The sequence below is a fragment of the Pongo pygmaeus genome, chromosome 19 (assembly GCF_028885625.2).
Source record: "Pongo pygmaeus isolate AG05252 chromosome 19, NHGRI_mPonPyg2-v2.0_pri, whole genome shotgun sequence".
Classification (NCBI taxonomy): domain Eukaryota; kingdom Metazoa; phylum Chordata; class Mammalia; order Primates; family Hominidae; genus Pongo; species Pongo pygmaeus.
This window is the reverse complement of record NC_072392.2, coordinates 21,241,675-21,260,405: the sequence shown is the minus strand read 5'-3', so window position 1 is coordinate 21,260,405 and position 18,731 is coordinate 21,241,675. Positions and strand designations below refer to the sequence as shown.

The 18,731-nt window shown below is 40.4% G+C and overlaps 1 protein-coding gene across 3 annotated transcripts in view; it reads right to left on the bottom strand.

The window, feature by feature from the left end:
- SPECC1 (sperm antigen with calponin homology and coiled-coil domains 1) overlaps window positions 1-13,868 on the bottom strand; it is a 299,046-nt gene extending 285,178 nt beyond the window's left edge. For 2 of the 3 annotated variants that reach the window (XM_063656241.1, XM_054458486.2), the window contains exons 1-2: window positions 12,362-13,868; window positions 11,736-11,981 (exon numbers count right to left, since the gene is read on the bottom strand). The gene's annotated coding sequence lies outside the window, so the exon portion shown is untranslated. The remainder of the gene's footprint in view (window positions 1-11,735; window positions 11,982-12,361) is intronic. The other variant, XM_054458481.2, reaches the window with a different exon arrangement.
- Window positions 13,869-18,731: the final 4,863 nt, after the last annotated feature.

Sequence of the window (18,731 nt, the reverse complement as noted above, 5' to 3'; positions counted from 1 at the left end):
AAGGAAATAATAAAGATTATAGCAAAAAATAATGAAATCAAAAGGAGAAAAACAATAGAAAAAAATAAATAAAACCAAAAGTTAGTTCTTTGAAAAGATCAACCAAGTTAACAAACCTTTTAACTAGACTGACAAAAAGGAGGGAAGACTCAAAGTACTAGAATCAGAAATAAAAGAGGGGACATTACTAATGAGGGATTAGAAAAGAATACTATGAACAAATGTGTGCCAACAAATTAGAAAACTTAGATGAAATGGAGAGGTTCCTAGGAAGACATCAACTACCAAAATTTACTCAAGAAGAAAGAGACAATTTGAATGAGCTATAACAAGGGAAGAGACTGAATTGACAATCAATAAACTATCCACAAAGAAAATCCCAGGCCCAGAAGATTTCACTGTGAAATTCTTTCAAACTTATAAATATAAATTAACATCAGTTCTTCACAAACTCCTCCAAAAAAAAGAACAGATCTCTATTTACAGGTGATATGATCTTATCTTTAGAAAATCCTAAGGAAACTACTAAGACACTATGATAACTGATAAACAAGTTCAGCAAGATTGCAGGATAAAAAACGAATATACAAAAATCTATTATATTTCTATACACTTGCAGTGAACAACCCAAAAATGAGATTAAAAAAAATTCCATTTACAATAACATCAAAAAGAATAAAAACTCAAAAATAAATTTGTCCAAATAAGTGCAAAACTTATACTCTAGAAGCTACAAAACACTGTTAAAAGAAATTAAAGGTTTAAATAAATGAAAAACTATCCCATGTTCATGGATCAAAAGACTTAGCACTGGCAATGCTCTCCAAATTGATCTATAAATTCAACAAAATCCTTATCAAAATCGCAGATGAGGCTGGGGGTGGTGGTTCATGCCTATAATCCCAGTACTTTGGGAGGCCGAGGCAGGCAGATTACCTGAGGTCAGGAGCTCAAGACCAGCCTGACCAACATGGAGAAACCCTATCTCTACTAAAAATACAAAATTAGTCAGGCGTGGTGACGCATGCCTATAATCCCAGCTACTCGGGAAGCTGAGACAGGAGAATCGCTTGAACCCAGGAGGCAGAGGTTGCAGTGAGCCAAGATCATGCCATTGCACTCCAGCCTGGGCAACAAGAGCAAAATTCCATCTCGAAAAAAAAAAAAAAAAAATCCCAGATGACTTCACTGTTGAAGTTGAAAAGATTATTCTAAAATTCACATGGTATTGCAAGACCTTGAGAATAGCCAAAACAAACTTGAAAAACAAGAACAAAATATAGGATGACTCACTCGCCAATTGTAAATGTTACGACACAGCAACAGTAATCAAGACAGTGTGGCACTGGCACAAAGACACATACATACATACATATCAATGGAATAGAACTGAGAGTACAGAAACAAGCCTAAACATCTATGGTAAGTGTTTTTCTATTTTTTCCTTTTTTTTTTTTTTGTAGAGATAGAATCTCACTATGTTGCCCAGGCTGGTCTTCAACTTCTGGGCTCAAGCAATCCTCCCACTGTGGCCTCCCAAAGTGCTGGGATAACAGGCATGAGCCACCACATCCAGCCCAGATGATTTTCAAAATAGTCAACAAGACCATTCTTTTCAACAAATAGGTCTGGGATGATCAGATAGTCACATTTAAAAAAATGAAGTTGGACCCTCCATCACACTAAAGCGCTGGGATTATAGGCATGAGCCACCACATCCAGCCCAAATGATTTTCAAAAAGGTCAACAAGACCATTCTTTTCAACAAATAGGTCTGGGATAATCAGATAGTCACATGAAAAAAAAAATAAAGTTGGACCCTCCATCACACCATATGCAAAAATTAATTCAAAAATGAATTGATGACTTAAACATAAGAGTTACAACTGTAAAACTCTTAGAAGGAAACATAGGGGTAAATCTTAAAGACGTTAGGTTTGACAAAGAATTCTTAGACATGGCACCAAAAGCATGAGCAACTAAGGTAAAAATGGGTAAATTGTACCTACCAAAATGAAAAACTTTTGTGCTGGAAAGGACACCATCAAGAAATGGAAAGCCAAAATAGCCAAGGCAATATTAAGCAAAAAGAACAAAGCTGGAGGCATCATACTACCTGACTTCAAAGCAACAGTAACCAAAACAGCATGGTACTAGTAGAAAAACAGACACAGACCAATGGAACAGAATAAAGAACCAAAAATAAATCCACATATTTATAGTCAACTGATTTTTGACAAAGACATCAAGAACATGCTTTGGGGAAATGACACCCCTTCAATAAATGATACTAGGAAAACTGGATATCCATATGCAGAAGAATAAAACTAGACCCCTATCTCTCACCATATAGAAAAATCAACTCAGACTGAATTAAAGACTTGAATGTAAAACCCAAAACTATAAAACTACTAGAAGAAAACATAAGGAAAAGCGCTTCAGGACATTGGTCTAGGCAAAGATCTTATGGCTAAAACCTCAAAAACACAGGCAACAAAAACAAAAATGGAAAAATAGCACTTTATCAAACTAAAAAGCTCCTGCACAGCAAAGGAAACAATCAACAGAATGAAGAGACAACCTGTAGAATGGGAGAAAATATTTGCAAACTATCCATCCATCAATGGACTAGTATCCAGAATACACAAGTGACCAAAACAACTCAACAGCAAAAAAGCAAATAACCTGGTTTTTATATGGGCAAAAGATCTGAATAAACATTCTCAAAGGAAGACATACAAATGTCACTATCATTTTGCCAGTACCACACTGTCTTGATTACTTGTTACCGTATAAATTTTTAAATTGGGAAGTGTGAGTCATCCTACACTTTGTTCTTGTTTTTCAAGTTTGTTTTGGCTATTCTGGGAGCCTTGCAAGTATAAAATAGCCAACAAGTATGAAAAAATGCTCACCATCACTAATCATCAGAGAACAAAAATCAAAAGCACTATGAGATATCCTCTCACTCCAGTTAGAATGGCTACTATCAAAAAGACAAAATATAATGGATGCTGGCAAAGATTTGGAGAAAAGGGAACTCCTATACACTGTGAGTAGGGATGCAAATTGGTAATGGCCATTATGGAAAATAATACTGAGGTTTTTCAAAAAACTGAAAATAGAACTACCATATGATCCAGCAACCCTACTACTGGGTATTTATCCAAAGGAAAGGAAGTCAGTATACTGAAGAAATATATGCACTCTCATGTTAATTGCAACACTGTTCACAACAGCCAAGACAGGGAATAAATCTAAATGTGCATCAACAGATGAATGGATAAAGAAAATGTGGCATATACACTCAATAGAATACTACTCAGCCATTAAAAAAAATGAAATCCTGTCATCCCAGCAACATGGATGAAGCTGGAGGACATTATATTTAATAAGTAAGGCACAAAAAGAATAACAGTGCATGTTCTCACTCAGACATGGGTGCTAAAAAGAAAATGGGGTCACAGAATTAGAAGGGGAGGCTTGGGAAAAGTTAAAGGATAAAAATTTACAGCTATATAAAGAAGAATAAGTTTTAGTGTTCTATAGAACTGTAGGGTGAGTATAGTTACCAATAATTTATTGTACATGTTCAAAAAGCTAGAAGAGATTTTGGATGTTCCCAGCACAAACGAATGATAAATGTTTGTGATGATGGATATCCTAATTATCCTGATTCAATCATTACACACTGCATACATGTATCAAATTATCACTCTGTACCTCATAAATATGTATAATTATTACATGTCAACAAAAAAAAGGAAAGAAAAGAAAATTAAAAGATAACCCACATAATGGAAGAAATAAAATATTTGCAAATTATATATATATCTGATAAAGATTTAATATTTATAATATATAAAGAACTCCTACAACTCAAGAAAAACAACAACAAAACAACCCAATTCAAAAATGGGCAAAAGCCTTGAATATACACTTATCTAAAGACGATATACAATTGGCCAATAAAGACATGAAAAAATGCTCAACATCACTAGTCATCAGGGAAATATAAATCAAAACCACAATGTAGACACTACTTCATATGCACTAGGATGGCTAGAATAAAAAGCCAGGTAGTAACAAACGTTGGTAAGGATGTGAAAAAATCAGAAACCTCATTCGCTGCTGTTGGGAATGTAAAGTGATGCAGCCACTTTGGAAAACAGTCTAGCAGCTTCTCAAATTATTAAATACAGAGTTACCGTATGACCCAGAAATATTCCTCCTGGGTATATAACCAAGAAAAATGCAAACATATATTCACATAAAAACTTGTACATGGGCATTTATAGCAACATTATTCATAACAGCAAAGGTGGTAACAACCCATATGCCCATCATCTGATGAACAGGTAAATAGCATGTGGTATATCCATACACTAGAATATTATCTGCCCATGCAAGGAGTGACATCCAGCTACATGCTACAAGGATGAATCTCGGAAACTTTATGCTAAGTGAAAGAAGCTAGTCACAAATGACCACGGATTATGATTCCATGCATCAGAAATGACCAGAATAGGGAAATCTATAGAGACAGAAAGTAGATTAGTGGTTGGGTGGGGCTGGGAGGACAGGTAGTACACTACTTTCCCAGAGCTGCTGGAACAAAGTACCACAAACTGGGGAGCTTAAACATAGAAATTGATTTTCTCACAGTTCTGGAGACCAGGAGTCTGAGATCAAGGTGTCAGCAGAGTTGGTTCTTTCTGAGGGCCCTGAGGCATGGCTCTGTCCCAGGCCTCTCTCCTTGGCTGGCAAGTGGCCATCTTCTCCCTGCATCTTCACATCATCTTTTCTCTGTGTGTGCCCATGTCCAAATTTTGATTGGCTCATTCCGGGTCATGGCCAATTGCTGTGCACAAAGTGAAGTCTACTTCCAAAAGAAGGGAAGAAGGAACACTGAATAGGCTAAACTTATAGTCATTTTAATGTTCGCTTTTCCTATGAGACTGTGAACACACAGAAGTAGGGTTTTTATCTACATTGGGCAAGGTTTAATAAGGAAAATAGAATTCAAGAGAAGCAGTTCAATAGCGGAGTTTAATATGGGAACTAATTACAAGGTTTAAGGCAGGACTAAAAAGCCAATTGGGATGGTGAGCCAACCCAGAGATCAGCAACAGTGGGACCCCATCTACCACCCATGAAGCTGGAAGGATAAAGGAGGAGGGGCTATTATCAGAGTCCTTGGCTGGAGCTGGGACCACCCTAGAGACACTGTGCAAAGCAGAAAACAAGGGGGGAAAACCCTGGCTTCTCCCTTCCTCCCACCTTTCAATCTCCCACTAGCGCTTCCTACTAGCCATACTTGGCCAGAGACAGTTGACAAGGGATACTGCAAAATGAAGTTTGTAGGAATCATCTCCCTCTGAGACAGAGAAATATGGAAGGGTAGGAAATGAATCAGAAGGTAAAGAGAAAAAACCCTGAGTACTGTCTTATTTATCTTTGTATCTCCAGTGCCTAATCTGTCTCTCAAAAAAGGAAATCAATTGAGAGAAACTGAAAATTCCAATTGAAATGAAAGAATGGAGAATTACTGAACTAGAAGAGAAGAGAAAAATTTATTCCAAATAGAGTAAACAAGAATGGATTCATGAAAGACGTGATGAATGAAAAGTTATAGAAATAATGAGCAAAGATTTGCCAGAGAAATTAAAAGGTGGTAAACTCAGCCACACTGTACAACCTGAAGGCACAATGCATGAAAACATTTCAAGAAATGACAAGATTTAAAGTCAAATTCTAAGTGCTTTTCCAGAATCTCTCAAGACGATTATATAGCTACCCCATTTTATTAAACTAATAAAATGGAAACTTATTAAACTTTCCCCTTGTATTAAACTAACATATGTCCTAATAGCAGACGATTCCGGAATTCCTAGAGTAAAATCTATTTCGTCAAAGTGTATTGCTCTTTTAATATTCTGCTGACCTCCTTTTGCTATTTAGGATATTTGTATACATATCACACATAAATTTGGTCTATAGTTTACATCTATGGGCTTATACCGTTCTCTTTTTTTTTTTTTTTTCATTTTTTTAAAATTTCCAACTCCCAGTATCCATATACTGCTCTCTATCAGGGTTATTTTACTTTGTAAAATTAGCTGAGATGCTTTCCATGTTTTTTTTTTTTTTTATTTTCTGACACATTTGAATAGCATAGGAGTTACCACCGTCAACCTTGGATTATTTAAGCATTCACGATTCCACGTGTGGATTTTTTATTCAGTCTCTTTCTTGTCATTCCTGCTATCAACACAGAACCCAATCTCAACTTTCCAGCTATACTGAGCTAAACTCTCACCCCATGGAATTTGCAGATGAAGTTCAAAAGGACCTTTGCCTTGTCCTGCCTCACCCTTTTCCCCCTTCATTTAGATATCACCTTCTTCTAGAACGTCTTACCTGACATGCCCTGCTCCCAACCCCTGCTGCACAATTGTGTGCTCTCCCTTGTCCCGGCCTGCCATCCTCTTTAGTAATTGCCTGCTCCCGCATCTGTCTCCCCACCCAGACATTAAGCTGAATAGACTGGATTTGTGTCTTGTCCATCACTATAATCTCAGCACCTAGTACCTAGAAGGTACTTACCATGTATTCATTAGCAGAATGTTATGTATAACCTTGCACCTTAAAAACAAGAGAAGGAAGACAAAATTAAGTCTAAGACTATGGTTTAGAACATGGATCAGAAACTAGTCTGCAGCCCAAATCAAGACCAAATGAAGAGACCACGTTCATTTACATACAACCTATAGCAGCTTTCACACTACAGGAGCAGAGCTAAGTAGTTTCAAGGGAACACACGGCCCTGCAAAGCCTAAAATATTTACTCTATAGCTCTTCACAGAAAAAGTTTTCAGATCCCTCGTTTAGAACTCTTGTTCATATGCAATTTCACTAAACCACAATTTTTTGGGTTTTTTTTTTTTTTTTTTAGCGAAAAGGAATGAGCTGATCCAGAAAAAGTTGAAAAGAATGAATCATTACTGCTGAAAGAAGGTGCACACAGTCCGTCAGTATTCTGCTGCCATGCTGACACCCATCCAATAGTGTCACGAGATGCAGCAGCTACTACTGTGTTCTCAACGCGGAGTCCACCCACCCCATAACCATGTCCAAGCAATCTTGGGAACATCATCACCATGCTTGTTTATCCTTAAGGTATTGCCTCACATACAGCAGTGGCTGGTCATAAAGCCAAATGACACTAGTGGCCAGGAGGTCAAGAGAATGAGTGAGGACAGGTGTGTAGGCAGCCCAGGCCCTAGCGACAGCAGGAACTCACCCCTCAGTCACTCTAGCCAGGACTGAAATACCTTTCACCCTTTCAAGAGAGACTACGAATCTGGATTTTTATGTGAAATATCTTGATTACTAAATGTTGTCAACAGACATGTCAAAAGGTAAAACTAAATAAGTTCATGGGGCAGATTGACTATTCAGGTTATACAATTAAGGATTCTTATCCAACACAGATACCAACCAAAAAGCTGACATGTAACATATCAGGAGAAATTATGTGCACTGTCAAAACATCAACAAGGGGCTAATGTCTAAAATAGTCTATATTAGATTCCAGTTGAAACATGGGGAAAAGACATGAACAGGCAACTTATGTCAATGGAAACTCAAAAAGATAACAAGCATATATAAAGGTATTCTCAAATTCAGTAGTAGACAGATGCAAATAAAAAGAGGGAAACTGCTGCCGGGCATGGTGGCTCACGCCTGTAATCCCAGCACTTTGGGAGGCCAAGGCGGGCAAATCGTGAGGTCAGGAGATCGAGACCATCCTGGCTAACATGATGAAACCCTGCCTCTACTAAAAATACAAAAAATTAGCCAGGCATGGTGGTGGGCACCTGTAGTCCCAGCTACTCGGAAGGTTGAGGCAGGAGAATGGCATGAACCCGGGAGGTGGAGATTGCAGTGAGCCGAGACCATGCCACTGCACTCCAGCCTGGGCGACTGAGTGAAACTCCATCTCAAAAAATATAATAATAATAATAATAATAAATAGTAAATAAATAAAAAGAGGGAGACTGCTAAAGTCTAGAAAGCTGAATGATGCCAAGCACATGCAAAGATCAGGGCCTTGGGATGGCCGGGTGCAGTGGCTCACACCTGTAATCCCACCACTTTGGGAGGCCGAGGCGGGCGGATAACGAGGTCAAGAGATCCAGACCATCCTGGCCAACACAGTGAAACCCCATCTCTACTAAAAAATACAAAAAAAAAAAAAAGATCAGGGCCTTGGGAATCCTTGTGTGCTGCTGGGGAAGGTAGTGGTGCAGCCACCCTTGACAGCAATCTGGCAGTACTTGGTTATATTAAGTATAGGCACACACCATGACCAGGCAGTCCTACTCCTGGGTCTAAATCCCAAAGAATCCTCACACAAATCCATAAGGAGACATGTATGAGAGGTTCATTCAGCATTACTGGGAGTGGGAATCAACCTGGGTGTCCATCTACAGGAGACAAGATGGACAAAATGTGGTGGATACTAAGACCAGAATCACCAAGTAACAGGGATGGGTGGTGAGTAACAATGCTAAGATACAGAATAAAGGCTAGAACATGACGCCATTCATGTCAATTAAAAATATATGCACACAAAACAGTATACACGTGACCCCTGAATAGCACAGGTATGAACTGCCTGTGTCCACTTACATGTGGATTTTCTTCCACTTCTGTTACTCCCGAGACAGCAAGACCAACCCCTCTTCTTCCTCCTCCCCCTCAGCCTACTCAACATGAAGATGACAAGGATGAAGACTTTTATGACAATCCAAATCCAAGGAACTAATGAAAAGTATATTTTCTCTTCCTTATGATTTTCTTAGTAAGATTTTCTTATCTCTAGCTTACATTATTGTAAGAATACGGTATATAATACACATCACACACAAAATAAATGTTAATTGACTGTTTATATTATGGGTAAGGCTTCCAGTCAACAGTAGGCTGTCAGTAGTTAAGTTTTGGGAGAGTCAAAAGTTATACACAGATTTTCAACTCTGCAGGCAATCAGTTCCCCTAACCCCCTCATTGTTCACACGTCAACTGTATATACACAAAAGTATTATATGAACCTCATTAGAATAGCTGTCTATAGGGAGAACAGAATGAGTGGGATAAAATGGAATGAATAAATAAACCAACAAATGCATGAACAAGCAAAACAACAGAGGGGCTTGCATGGGCCAGAGATGACAAAGGGCTAAGAATGAGAATATAATTAATTCAATTCCTCACACCTGAGGTCTAAAACCAAGGAAAGGGAGGGCCGGGCGTGGTGGCTCACACCTGTAATCCCAGCACTTTGGGAGGCCGAGGCGGGCGGATCACAAGATTAGGAGTTCAAGACCAGCCTGGCCAACACAGTGAAACCCCGTCTCTACAAAAAATACAAAAATTACCCAGGTGTGGTGGCACATGTCTGTAGTCCAGCTACTCGGGAGGCTGAGGCAGGAGAATCACTTGAACCCAGGAGGCAGAGGTTGCAGGGAGCCGAGATCACACCATTGCACTCCAGCTTGGTGATAGAGTAAGACTCCGTCTCAAAAAAATAAAAAAATAAAAAAACAGGGAAAGGGAGGAAACTAGATACAGGCTGACTAGATACAGCCTTTAGAGTTAGAAAAGATGATTTGACAATCTAAGCCCACACTCAGGTTGAATGAAATTGAAAAGCCTTTCAAACTAAAACATTTAATTACACCATCTGCTGCAGACAGAACTCAGACAACTCAAGCAGGTAATGTCAGCTTGCTGTTTTATATCACCACCCTCAACACAGAATAAAAATCAGCTGCATGTGAAGCAGTGACTAGAATGAAGAGGCTGCTTCCTCCTTCTAGCGGTTCTTTCCAAAAACATTAATAGGCACCAACTCTATGCATGTCGCCCTGCAGGGAGACACGGGGTATATAACTATGACTTACTGTTCATTCCTCAAGGAATTCCCAATCTTGTGGAAGATTATACATAATGAGGCAACAAAAACTATCCAATAAAACCATGGAGAAGCCAGTGATGAAAGGCCCTGTGAGCAGAGCCGATGGCAGTTTGGGGAAGAGAGACCAACATGGACTGGGGTGATCAGGGTGGCTGTGTGGGAAAGCTGGAAGGGAAGTGACAGATCTCTGTGCTGGATGATGGGCCACTACCATCTGTAAATGGCTAATTAAAGACCACGTGTGGATTTTTTATTCAGCTCTTTCGTGTCATTCCTGCTATCAGCACAGAAACCAATCTCAACTTTCCAGCTATACTGAGCTAAACTCTCACCTCATGGAATTTGCAGATAAAGTTCAAAAGGATCTTTGCCTTTTCAAAATAATTTTGAATGGTTGAGTAGTCCCTCTGTGCTCTGTCACTGACACCCTCTCAAGGCTGCTGAGCATGTGCCATGCTATGGCTTTCTCCAACATCAGGAAATGTTCTCTACTCACAGTTTCACCTTAATACAAATGTGTTCTCTCTTCAAAGGGCAAAAAATTCATGACCATTTGACTGGGAGAAGTCATTTCTAGGTACAGTGTCCATCTTTTTCTGAGGAACACAGGAGGAAAATCTTACAGAAAAGAGTTAACATAGCAGGCCTAAGACTGCTTTGTGAAGGGAGGGGAGGGGAGGGGAGGGGAGGGGAAGGGAGGGGAGGGGAGGGGAGAAGAGAAGAGAGGGGAGAAGAGAAAAGAGAAAAGAGAAGGGAAGAGAAGAGAAGGGAAGAGAATAGGGTTTTGCTGTGTTGGCCAGGCTGGTCTCAAATTCCTGGCTTCTAGAGATCCTCCCACCTTGGCCTCCCACAGTGTTGGGATTATAGACATGAGCCATTGTACCTGGCCCAAGACTGTTATTCTTAAAAAGTCTCATAAAAAGCATGGTTAACCCTTGGCTGGCACCTGGGAACTTAGATTTCAGAAGGGTTCCCACCATCCAAGCTGGAAAGAGGGACTCATTGTGCCTAAATTATTGTGTGGTTTATGCTGAACTGCTTTTCTTCAGGTAGTGTGGAATGTGGTATGTGCTGGGCAGAGGGGGCCTGCATGACCAGCCCCCAATAAAGACCCTGGGTGTTGGGTCTCTAGTGAGTTTCCCTGGTAGACAGCATTTCACATGCGTTGTCACAGCTCCTTCCTGGGGGAGCTAAGCACATCCTGTGTGACTGCACTGGGAGGGGATGCTTGGAAGCTTGTGCCTGGCTTCCTTTGGACTTGGCCCCATGCACCTTTCCCTTGGCTTTCCCTTTGCTGACTGTGCTTTGTATCCTTTCACTGTAATAAATTACAGCCATGAGTACACCACATGCTGAGTCTTCCAAGTGAACCACCAGATCTGAGCATGGTCCTGGGGGCCCCCAACACAGAAATAAATTATAAAAGAAAGGACCGGGCATGGTGGCCCATGCCGGTAATCTCAGCGCTTTGGGAGGCCGAGGCAGGAGGACCACTTAAGCTCAAAAGTTCAAAGTTATAGTGACCTATGACTGCGCCAATGCACTCCAACCTGGGAGACAGAGCAAGACCCTGTCTCCAAAATAATAAACTAAACACATACTTCTGCCTTCCAAGTGTCTTAAAATTCAATGGAATGGTAGAAATATTTTTAAAACACTAAATCAAAAGAAACCTGGAAAACAAGAGTGCCGATGGCCAACTAAAATGTCTAGGAAATTTCTGAAAAGTAAAAAGTACTCAGAACCAGATTACCTGAGCAAACCACAGCCCAATACAAGCTTGGAAGGAGGCTGTTACGCAGAGGGAAATGGTAACAGGTTTCCAGGAACAGGCTTCTAACAGCAGATAGAAGAGCAGAAGTAGAATCTGACAAGGTGATTAACTGGGGAACTGCAGTCGGAATGGCCAGGACTGTTGGACCCTTCCCCTCACATGGAATACACACGCCACTCAGCAGCACACCACAGCTCTTCAACAATCACAGGAGGCAGGCTATGCCTAGTAAGACAGGGAAAAAGAAATTCTCAAACTTCGAAGATGAACACATAAAGAATCACCAAGTTTTTATTCAATATCATGAAACAGGGACACTGAATCAACAAGAGAACACATACCCAAGCAAAGATACTTACTAGAGCACGTAGAAGAAATTACTAGATATTCTTGGGAAGACCTAAGGGGACATTATTTAGAGCAAGCAGTTGGTATGTGACGATCTTTATGATATACCGCAAAATAAAAACACAGGGTGAAGGCCAGATAGAGAATAATGCTACTATTTGTGCAAAAAAGGAGAAATGGAGAATCTGATTCATATTTGCTTGTATTTGCATGAAGAAATTTTGGAAGGTACATAAGAAACTAATAACAATGGTTACCTGCTTGTAAGGCGAGAGAAGTAAGAGAACAGGAATGGTGGGGACACCTTTTGTGTCCGGAATTGGTGGGTTCTTGGTCTCACTGACTTCGAGAATGAAGCCGTGGACCCTCGCAGTGAGCGTTACAGTTCTTAAAGGTGCTGTGTCTGGAGTTTGTTCCTTCGGATGTTTGGATGTGTTCGGAGTTTCTTCCTTCTGGCGGGTTCGTGGTCTCGCTGGCTCAGGAGTGAAGCTGCAGACCTTCGTGGTTGAGTGTTACAGCTCTTAAGGCGGCGCGTCTGGAGTTGTTCGTTCCTCCTGGTGAGTTCGTGGTCTCGCTGGCTTCAGGAGTGAAGCTGCAGACCTTCGCGGTGAGTATTGCAGCTCATAAAGACAATGTGGACCCAAAGAGTGAGCAGTAGCAAAACGTATTCCTAAGAGCAAAAGAACACACCCTCCGCAGCACACAAGCGGACCCCACAACATTACCACTGCTGGCTCGGGCAGCCTGCTTTTATTGTTACCTGGCCACACCCACATCCTGCTGATTGGTCCATTTTACAGAGAGCCGATTGGTCCATTTTACAGAGAGCTGATTGGTCCGTCTTGACAGGGTGCTGATTGGTGCGTTTACAATCCCTGAGCTAAACACAGAAGTTCTCCACGTCCCCACTAGCTTAGCTAGATACAGAATGTCGATTCCTGCATTCACAAACCCTGAGCTAGACACAGGGTGCTGACTGGTGTATTTACAATCCCTTAGCTAGACATAAAGGTTCTCCAAGTCCCCACCAGACTCAGGAGCCCAGCTGGCTTCACCCAGTGGATCCCACACCAGCGCCGCAGATGGAGCTCCCTGCCAGTCCTGTGCACTGCGCCCTCACTCCTCAGCCCTCGGGTGGTCGATGGGACTGGGCGCCGTGGAGCAGCGGGTGGCACTCGTCCCGGAGGCTCGGGCCGCACAGGACCCCAGGCGGTGGGGGAGGCTCAGGCATGGCGGGCTGCAGGTCCTGAGCCCTGCCCCGCGGGGAGGCAGCTAAGGCCCGGCAAGAAATCAGGCACAGCAGCTGCTGGCCCAGGTGCTAAGCCCCTCACTGCCAGGGGTCGGCGGGGCCGGCCGGCCACTCCGAGTGCGGGGCCCGCCAAGCCCACGCCCACCCGGAACTCACGCTGGCCCGCAAGCATCGGGTGCAGTCCCGGTTCCCGCCTGCGCCTCTCCCTCCACACCTCCCTGCAAAGCTGAGGGAGCCAGCTCCAGCCTTGGCCAGCCCAGAAAGGGGCTCCCACAGTGCAGCGGTGGGCTGAAGGCGGAGGAGGCGCCGAGAGCGAGCGAGGGCTGCGAGGACTGCCAGCACGCTGTCACCTCTCACTTTCATTTATGCCTTTTTAATACAGTCTGGTTTTGAACACTGATTATCTTACCTTTTTTTTTTTTTTTTTTTTGAGACGGAGTCGCGCTCTGTCACCCAGACTGGAGTGCAGTGGTGCCATCTTGGCTCACTGCAAGCTCCGCCTCCCAGGTTCACACCATTCTCCTGCCTCAGCCTCCTGAGTAGCTGGGACTACAGGCAATCGCCACCACGCCCGGCTAATTTTTTTTTTTTTTTTTTTTTTTTTTTTTTTAGTGGAGACGGAGTTTCACCATGTTAGCCAGGATGGTCTCAATCTCCTGACCTCATGATCTATCCACCTCGGCCTCCCAAAGTGCTGGGATTACAGACGTGAGCCACCGTGCCCTGCCTATCTTACCTATTTCAAAAGTTAAATTTTAATAAGTAGAGACCCAAGGCCAGGCGCGGTGGCTCACGCCTGTAACCCCAGCACTTTGGGAGGCCGAGGCGGGCGGATCACGAAGTCAGGAGATCGAGATCATCCTGGTTAACACAATGAAACCCCGTCTCTACTAAAAATACAAAAAATTACCCTGGCGTGGTGGCGAGCACCTGCAGTCCTCGCTACTCGGGAGGCTGAGGCAGCAGAATGGCGTGAACCTGGGAGGCAGAGCTTGCAGTGAGCCGAGATAGCGCCATTGCCTTCCAGCCTGGGCGACAGAGCGAGATTCTGCCTCAAAAAGAAAAAAAAAAAAAAAAAAAAGAGTAGAGACCCGGAAAGTTAAAAATATGATAATCAATATTTTAAAACACTCAGGAGATGGGCTAAAGAGTTGACTGAACAAATCTAAATATTAGATTGGTGACCTGCAAAATCAGCCCAAGGAACATTCCAGAATGCAGCCCAACAAGATAAAGAGACAGAGCATTTCCACTGGGCACAGTGGTATGGCAGGGGAATTGCCTGAGTCCAAGAGTTCCAGGTCACATTGAGCCACACCATTGCACTCCAGGCCTGGGCAACACAGCAATACTCGTCTCAAAAAAAAAAATTAAATTAAAAAAGACAGAATATTTGAGAGAAAAAAATGCTTATTTCAAGAAACATGAAAGATAAATCGAGATATTCTAATTCCCAAGTAAGAATAATTCCAGAAGCAGAAAATAGAAAAGAGCAAGGAAACACTCAAAACTTCTCCAGTGCCATAGAAATGTGTATTAATCTTTAGAATGAAACAGACTACCAAATGCTGAGCAGGAAGAACAAAAAAGATCCACTCTTAAGCCAGTGTGGTGCCCAGGCGCAGTGGCTCACGCCTGTAATCCCAGCACTTTGGGAGGCCGAGGCAGGCGGATCACCTGAAGTCAGGGGTTTGAGATCAGTCAGGCCAACATGGTGAAACCCTGTCTCTACTAAAAATACAAACATTAGCTGGGTATGGTGGTGCACACCTGTAATCCCAACTACTTGGGAGGCTGAGGCAGGAGAATCACTTGAAACCAGGAGGTGGAGGTTGTAGTGAGCCGAGATCATGCCACACTCCCAGCCTGGGTAACAGAGCAAGACTCCATCTCAAAAAAAAAAATCCACTCCTAGACAAATAATAGTTAAATTTTAGAACACCAAGGAGAAAGAAAAAAAAAATTGTAAAGCTTCAGAGAAAATAAACATTAACTACAAAGAAACGAGAGTCAGACGCATGCACTTCTTCCTAGATACCAGCAGATAACAAAGCAATATCTCCAAAATTCAGAAGGTTTTAACGTAGAATCCTATACCCAGTCAAGAATATTCACATGGAAAAGTGAAATAAAAAACATTGCTTAAACATGCAAGGGTTCAGAAAGTTTACCACTCACAGAATCCCTGAAAACAAAACCAAATAATCACTTAAGGACTCATTAAGCAAAACAAACGAGATAAAAGCACCAATGATGAGTAAATAATCAGAAAAATTTACAGTTTACCTAAATAACTGTTTATGCATAATGTATGAAAACCCAAAAATTTAATATGGGACAGAATTAAAATCATGATAAGATTCTTTTTTGCTTTACTCATGGAGAGTTCACATAAACAGATTATCTTTTAACAGCAAGAGAAAAAAATGTTTAGATATGTGTGAAAAACTAAGGGTACCAAAACAGTGCAAATTCATTTATCATCAGGAAAATCCAAATTGAAACCACAATATCCGCCAGAATAACTAAAAGGGAAAAGACAAATTACCAAGAGTTGGCAAGAATGTGGAGCAACCACATATACTTCTGGGGTAAATAAGTTGGTGCAACCAGTACTGAAAACTGTTTGCTAGTATCTACTAAAACTGAGCATATGCACAGACTACCACCAAGCAATTCCACTCCCAGATACACACTCAACAGAAATGCATACACTCACTCAACAAAAGACATGTACTACAGTGTTCATGCACTTACTATTCATAATAGTCCAAAAATGCAAACAACCAACTGCCAATCAAAGTCAAATGTATATCTACATTAGAGATATATACAATGGCAAATACACAGCAATGAGAATGAAATGAACCAGCTTGGCACAGTGGTTCATGCCTGTAATCTCAGCACTTTGGGAGGCTAAGGCAGGCAGATCACTTGAGGTCAGAAATTTGAGACTAGCCTGGCCAACACGGTTAAACCCTGTCTCTACTAAAAATACAAAAATTAGCCAGGCATAGTGGTTGCAGGCCTGTAATTCCAGCTACTCAGGAGGCTGGGATGGGAGAATCGTTTGAACCTGAAAGCCGGAGGTCGCAGTGAGCCGAGATCATGCCACTGCACTCCAGCCTGGGCGATAGAGCGAGACTCCGTCTCGAAAAAAGAAATCAAAAGCATAAAATAAGATGGCAGGACTAATCCACAAAATATCAGTAATCAAAATAAATATAAATGGGCTAAAGCTACCTATTAAAAGACAAAGATTTCACACCCGTAAGGATAGCTACTATCAAAAAAAGAGAGAGAATAACAGATGTTAGCAAGGATGTATAGAAACTGAAATTCTCATGCATTGCTGGTGAGAATATAAAATGGTTCAGCCTCTGTGGAAAACAGTATGCTGGGTCATCAAAAAATTAAAAATAGAAGTACTACTTGATCCAACAATTCTACTTCTGGGTATATACCCAAATAACTGAAAGCAGGGTCTTGAAGAGATATTTGTACACCCATGATCATGGCAGCATTATTCATAATAGCTATGATGTGGAACCAACACAAATATCCATTGACAAATATATGGATAAGCAAAATGTGGTGTATACATTCAATGGAATATTAATTAGCAATAAAAATGAAGAAAATTCTGACACATGCTACAACATGGATGAACCTTGAGGGCATTACGTTAAATGAAATAAGCCAGTCATAAAAAGACAAATACTATATGAGGTACTATATTAGATACTCATACAAGGTACCTAAAATAGGCAAATTCATAGAGACAAAAAGCAGAATGGTGGTTGCCAGGGGCTGGGGTAATGGATACAGAGCTTCAGTTTTGTAAGATGAAAAAATTCTGGAGATTGGTTGCATAACAATGAGCACACACTTAACACTGGGGAAGTGTAAACTTAAAAGTAGTAAATGGTAAAAATAAAAATAATAAATAATAAATTTTATGTTATTTTACCACAATATTTATTAAAAGACAAAGATTAACTAATTAAACAAAATCCAGCTATAAGCTAATGGTAAGAGTAACAATTAAAGAAGACACAGAAAATTGAAAATCAGTGAATAGAAAAAGATATTCCATGTAAATGCTAACAAAAAGCAAGGACAGCAATGTAAAGAGAATGAACAACAAAAATAATTAAATAAGATGGCTCGTTTATTCCCAAAAGGTACAATTCACCAAGAAGATACAAGAATTGTGAACCTTTAAGCACATAAAACAGCTTCAAAAATATAACATTTAAATAAAAATATATATTAAACATAGAAATAGAACAAAAACCCCTACAAGAATCATAATGGGAGTCTTCAATACAACTCTCCATAGCAACAGGTCAAACAGAGAAAAAAATAAGTTAAGGATGCAGAAAACCTGAATTATCATCAATAAACTTGAGATTAATATAGAACTGTATACCCAATATACTAAGAGTTCAGGGAACAGTCGTGACTGACAGTGGACTGCAAATTAATCTGTTTTTAATCTTTGTTTTTCTTTCAGCACTGTGGCAGAATAGAGATCCCAAAAACCTTCCAGCTACAAAACATCTTTTTAAAAATATTAAAAAATATAAAAATAACTCTGAAATCAATAGAAGACACATGGTGAAACCAAAATTCTAGAATACAGGGAGAATAAAGGATTTTCAGATATTACAAAAACAGAGAATTGATCATCACTGAAGTAATTTCTAAAGAATGTACTTGAGGGAGAAGGAAAATGTTCCAAAGAAAAGTATCTGTGATACAAGACAGAATGGAAAGTGAAGAAATTGTAAACAGGTAGATAAAGCTAATAAATGTTGACCTAGAAAATAACAAAAACAATAGCAATAATGTCTCGTTGGAAGGGTTAAAGTAAAAATACAACTAAGGCCAAATGTGAGGTAAGTGGAATGAAAGAATTAGAAGTCCTTGCCTTGTTCACAGGACTAATTGATTAAATAAATGAGCCAAGTTTTCCATTCAAACAGTTAAAACTTGAACAAAATAAACTCAAATTAAGTAGAAAGATAAAAAACAGAAATTAATGTCATAGAAAAATTAAAAAATCAATAGAATTAATCAATAAATCCTGGTTAATAAAAGCTGGTTCTTTGAAAGGATTAATAAAATAATCATTAAGCAAGTCTGATCAATAAAAAAGAGAAAAGGTATCAAAAAAAGTACTGTATCAGAAAGAGAACATACAGATACATACAGATATGTAAGAGTCTGTTTTCTTACACCAGAATATTATATACAACATTATGCTAGCATATATTAAATTTCAATAATGTTAATGATTTTCTAGGAAAATAGAAAATATTAAATTTACTTTGAAGAAACAGAAAAACTGAGAAAAATAAATGATCATGAAAAAA